This window comes from Sebastes umbrosus, chromosome 4 (genome assembly GCF_015220745.1).
Source record: "Sebastes umbrosus isolate fSebUmb1 chromosome 4, fSebUmb1.pri, whole genome shotgun sequence".
In the NCBI taxonomy this organism is placed as follows: domain Eukaryota; kingdom Metazoa; phylum Chordata; class Actinopteri; order Perciformes; family Sebastidae; genus Sebastes; species Sebastes umbrosus.
This window is the reverse complement of record NC_051272.1, coordinates 34,704,802-34,710,369: the sequence shown is the minus strand read 5'-3', so window position 1 is coordinate 34,710,369 and position 5,568 is coordinate 34,704,802. Positions and strand designations below refer to the sequence as shown.

The 5,568-nt window shown below is 42.9% G+C and overlaps 1 long non-coding RNA gene and 1 pseudogene across 1 annotated transcript; both read left to right on the top strand.

Annotated features, from left to right (window-relative positions):
• The first annotated feature begins 512 nt into the window (after positions 1-512).
• Positions 513-1,243, top strand: LOC119486084. Its single transcript, XR_005206449.1, has 2 exons — positions 513-570; positions 828-1,243. It is a non-coding gene; the product is annotated as an uncharacterized LOC119486084 (long non-coding RNA).
• Positions 1,244-4,373: 3,130 nt separating this feature from the next.
• Positions 4,374-5,361, top strand: LOC119486710 (annotated as a pseudogene).
• The last annotated feature ends 207 nt before the right edge of the window (positions 5,362-5,568 follow it).

Here is a 5,568-nt window from a genome sequence, read left to right as displayed (position 1 = left end):
CTGGCTGTGAAGAACTCTGGCTCCTGACTCGCACTGCTGAAGCAGTATGTGGTCAGGAGGAACGGGAGCAGCAGCAGTCTGACGCCAACGCCTCCTCAGCTGCCGTCTCCATTCCTGCAGCCGCATGGTTCCGGGGGGATCACAAGGACTCATCCCCTCGGACTACATGGAAATCAGAGAGCTCTTTGAGCTAAATCAGAGGACCCTGTCCCAGTGGGAAGAGTTTAACATGAAGCTGTGCCGATGTGTTGTAATCTGTACTGTGATTTATCTTTTGATGAAAGCTCAAGAGCCTAAAAACAGCCTGCGTTTGTCTTCCAGGTTCTCTCAGCGTCAGAAAGAGGGGGCTGCTGCTGCAGGTGTAGCGGAGTTAATGATTACACTTGCCATTACTAACTCTGTCTTAATATGTTTATATGTATGTACACTGAATGAATGTATTATATGTCATCTGTTTCAATATCGTGTTATTTACTTTATTATTTAATTATTATTCATTTTACTGCGCCCCTGCAGACTTGACAGGTGCACCCCGCATCTCGTCAACAGTCTGCATGTGCCGTCTCCGTGGTAGGTTGACTTTGAATTAGCTCCGTAAATATAAAGAGCATAAGCCTTGTTTTTATGGGTAAAATTGTGTTTCTGTAAATTGTATGTCGATCTAAGCTTACAAAGTACTAGAGAAAATGCTGAATGTTGATATTAGTTGCCTCTTTGATTGTGTGGAGCACTTTGTTGAACACGCCACGTTGTCGGTGACTTTGCTAGCTTAGTTAAAGCTAACTGGCTAATCAACAGCAACTTCAACTGATATCATTTTGTTTTAGCATCTTTGAGAAGCTTTGTCGCTGTGAGACTGACTGTGGGAGATCTAACATCATCTCTGTATTATCAGGTACATGTTGTATATTTTTATATTTGTATTAATGTTAGCTTGTGTGTAAATAACTTGTGAACAGTCTGCATGTGCCGTCTCCGTGCATCTTTGAGAAGCTTTGTCGCTGTGAGACTGACTGTGGGAGATCTAACATCATCTCTGTATTATCAGAATAAATGGCGAGTTGGAGCCAAAAGTGACGGTGTGTGGACATCATTAATAACACAACGCAAAGAGAGAGTACACAACTGCTACACAGGGAACTGGTGTTGTCCCTGCTCCAGCTGCTGTCCAGGCCCTCCTTCCAGCAAAAGGACTGTCCTCTGTACATTTGGGAAAATAAATTCTTTTGCATATATTGTTAAATAGGTGCACACTATGACTGGGGATGTGATCTAAAAGGGTTAAACAGGCATTTTTTTTAAAAACTTGACTTTAAAGGTCCCATACCATGCTCATTTTCAGGTTCATAGTAGTATTTTGTGTTTCTACTAAAAAAAGTTTTTAATTTGTATTTATTTGCACATATATAAAACTACACAAAATCCAATCAATGAAAAAAACACAAGAAGCCACATGCTTATACAAAGGACCTCCCCCCCAACCCCAGGAGAAAAAAAAAACAATAACAAAAAAGCTACATGCTGTAATGTAAAAAAAAACCTTTATTTTCCTCATACTGTCTGCTTGAATATACCTGTATTTACCCTCTGCCTGAAACGCTCCGTTTTAGTGCATTTCAACGGAATTGCAACAGAATTGCGTTGCCTGGCAACAGTTTGGGTCCATGTGTACTTCCTGTCAGCTGATGTCATTCACATACACTGCAACAGTAAATGAACTGGGACACATTTAGAATGGTTACTTTTAAAAACCGTGAAATGGTCTAAATATTGTATATTTGTGACATCACAAATGGACAGAAATCCTAACGGCTTGTTTCAAACACACAATTTCTGAATACGGGCTGTGTGTATTTTTCCGTATATTGAGCGTTTTGATAGTTTAACAGTATTTTATATAATACTTAAACCTACTTTATAATATAAAAGAAATGAAAATCACACTTTTTACAATATGGGACCCTTAACTAAGAGGCAGCAGAGCAGAAAAGACTTGTGTCATTTTGGAAGACTCCGAATGACGGTCTGTGTTGTCATTTAGTTGGAGGACTTATTTTCCACATTAGGTCCTGTGACTGTCAACAAGCTGATGTATCTCTGTTTTTTTTCTCATCTGTAGAAAACCTCATCTTATCTGCGGAGGATGAGAGCAAGAGAGGCGGTAAGAGAGAGAAGAAGAGGAGGCCAGACCTGGACCTGACAGAGACCAAGGACGACAAACTGTGCACCCCACAAAATTTGCCCGCACACGTTCAAAGAGGTCAGTAGATAGTGATACATGTCGGGTTTGGCTTTATGTTAAGTGTAAGCACTAATTCAGAGTTAATACCTTGAAATAAATAAAACAAAAATTACAATTAAAATTTGTTCCACTGTGTTTTTCTAATTCTTAGAGCTCCCTAGCACGTCTGAACTAAGTTCAGCGCCTGCAATGGATAGGACTAGGTCGACTAGGAGGCTTCAAAGGAGGACCTGTCCTTGCACAGAGACCGTCTTGCAGCACAGGACAATGGTCTCCGAAGGTGAACACCCAGACACCTCTGAAGAGGAGCTCCGTGAGAGACTGTTGAAGAGGAAAGCCAGAGAAGACGGAGAAGGACCGTCCTCTTCAGTGGACGTTCACAGAGGTAAGCTGATCATGTGAAACTGCTGTTGGGAGTGTTTACCATCATCATTTACTGAACACCAGGTTCAGACAGAGGTGGAAGTTGTACTCAGATCTTTCACAGAAATACCCATCAATTGTGTTTTTGGTATATTGATCTAAATAGACTTCAGTTACAAAGAAAAACAAATCCTCACTTCCCTTTAGTGATTGATAGACAGATATACAGATAGATATACAGACAGATGGAAAGATAGATAAATGGATGGATGGATAGATAGATATAAAGAATATGTTGGAATACACTACAAATATGCCACACTACTACAACTAGCTTAGAAAATATTAAATATGAACATAGAAAAAACAATATTCTACTATATACAATAGCAAAGTGTGAAAACAAATGATGAGTTATTCCTTAACTGAGAGGCAGCATAGGCGAAATTGGAGCAGCAGAAAAGACTCATATGTGTCATTTTGGAAGTCACAGAGTGACGGTCTGTGTTGTCATTTAGTTTGGAGGACTTATTGTCCACGTTAGTGCCTGTGACTGTCAAAAAGCTGATGTTCCTCTGTTTTTTTTTTCTCATCTGTAGAAAACCTGACGGAGACCAAGGACAGGACCAAACTCTACTCTGCACAAAAGTTGCCCGTCCACATGCGAAGAGGTCAGTAGATAGTGATACATGTCGGGTTTGGCTTTATGTTAAGTGTAAAATTCATATCAGAGCTTAAGCATTGGCGGATTAAAGTGGTCAGGGGCCCCTGGGCTACTCTTTGTATGGGCCCCCGCAACCTTACTCATCATGCTTTAAACTTACCAAAAAAAAGTCATTTAGTGTCATGCATAAAAGCGTTCTAGGAATATTACACGTACACAGTCGGGGAACACTTACGTTTACAAACACATTGAGACAGCCTTTAATCTAAACCTTGAGATATCTAGTCAATTTAGGGGTTTTCTTTAGTAGATCCGGGTCACGGTGTTCTTTCAGACGTTGTGCTGTTCGTTTTTGTGGCTCCGTGATCATATTTTCTTTTTGACATTTTGCCACTATTCTGTCCAGTAATGACGTGTTACTTGAAAAAAAAATTGACCTCATGAACCTGGTCACATCATCGGGCCAGGCTCATAAGGTCAGCTGATTGGGTACATGTGTCCCTCTTCATTTTTTTTTTATGTTTCTTGTGGGCCAACAGGGGTAAAGTTTTTTTTTTTCCCTCTGAAGTACATTTAAGTAATTAAAGATAATCTGGCCAATATGGGGCCCCTGAAAATACGCCGCAGCCTATAGGCCAGTCTGTGCATTAATCCACCCCAGAGCTTAAGTAAAATGTAATTAGTGCTCCTCACAACTGTATTAAATCTAAATGTTGTTTGTCTTTTTAGCTGCATTCGAGGCCAAATACAAACAACAGAAGAAGCTCGGCGAAAGGAGGGTGTGGATCTGTGTTTGCTGGCTATCGCAAAGCAGATCATTTGCCTGTAAGTATTACACACACATTTTTGCACACACACATGCATACACACACACACACGCATATACACACACAGTACGGACAGGAAGTGCTAACAAAGTTTGTGTCTCGTAGGTTGCCATCAAACACGTTCCAAGCGAGACTCAGTTCATCAAACACGTGGTGAGTTAAGATCTGCTGTATTCAACACGGCACTCTCTTATTGGATGTATTATGGATGAATCCTGCTTCTCTTCTTTGGAGCTTCTCTCACTCATCCTCCACTTTGTTGTGATGTTTCAGTACAAGAAACGGGAATACGGTCTCCGTGGAGGTCGCCGCCATGTTGAAACTCGCCGCCAATACAAGTGGCTCAGCGGCCTCCTCGGCACCTGTGTCCCTACTGGACTGGTATGATCTGGAACATGAGCTGATCCTGGTGCTGGAGAGACCAGTCCCCTGCGTGGACTTGGCCACGTACATCTGCTCAAAGGGAGGCTCCTTAAAAGAGGAAGAGGCCAAGGTGAGCTACTGGAGGCTATTATTTTTTGCAATTTAGGGCTTATTTTGACCATCATTTCTATTCATTATTTTACATTGTACTCACCAAGTAATTACACTTCCACGTTGGCGTCACTTCTCAGACCCGGAGGTAGCCCACTGAGTAACAGCCATGAAGAAATGTCAAAGCACCCTCCTCTCCGATCCCTCATCTCTCTCTTATTGTTTGTCAGATCATCATGAAACAGCTGCTTGATGCAGCAATTGAGCTTCAGGATAAGAGCATCTTTCACCGGGACATCAAGGTGCAAAATATCTTGATCGAGACTGGCTCGACGTCCCGCGAGTTCGCCTCATTGACTTTGGTCTGAGCTGCTTCGTCAAGAGCTGCTCCACTTACCAACACTTCTACGGTAAGATGTCTAGCTTCTACTCCTGCTCTTCACTAACTTACCCATCTGTGACTTTTACGTTTAAAGAAAGCTCCTCCTCCTCCTCCTCCTCCTCCTCCTCCTCACCGTCTTATCATTATGTCTGTATATTCTAGGTACCGCTAATCACATCCCTCCGGAGTTGTACATTAATCAACGCTACAGGGCCGGCCCCACCACAGCGTGGCAGATGGGAGTGGTCCTGTTTGAAGCGCTCCACAAGAACACATCTTTTGAGACCCTCGCGTTCCTCCAAAACAGTCTGAGAATCAGGAAGACGCTGCCCAAAGGTAACAAAAACATACACAAACATGTCAACAGACACTAATCTGTTCATTTCAGTTCACGTTCTGATGGATCTCTGTAGTCATCACCCCCCCTGTATGGCCTGGCGACACCGTTCACCACCCTGTGATGGCCTGGCGACCCGGTCACCACCCTGTGATGGCCTGGCGACCCGGTCACTACCCTGTGATGGCCTGGCGACCCGGTTGCCAGCCTGTGATGGCCTGGCGACCCTGAACAGGTCACCAGCGTGTGTGCCTCGCATTTGCCCTATGTCAGCAGGGA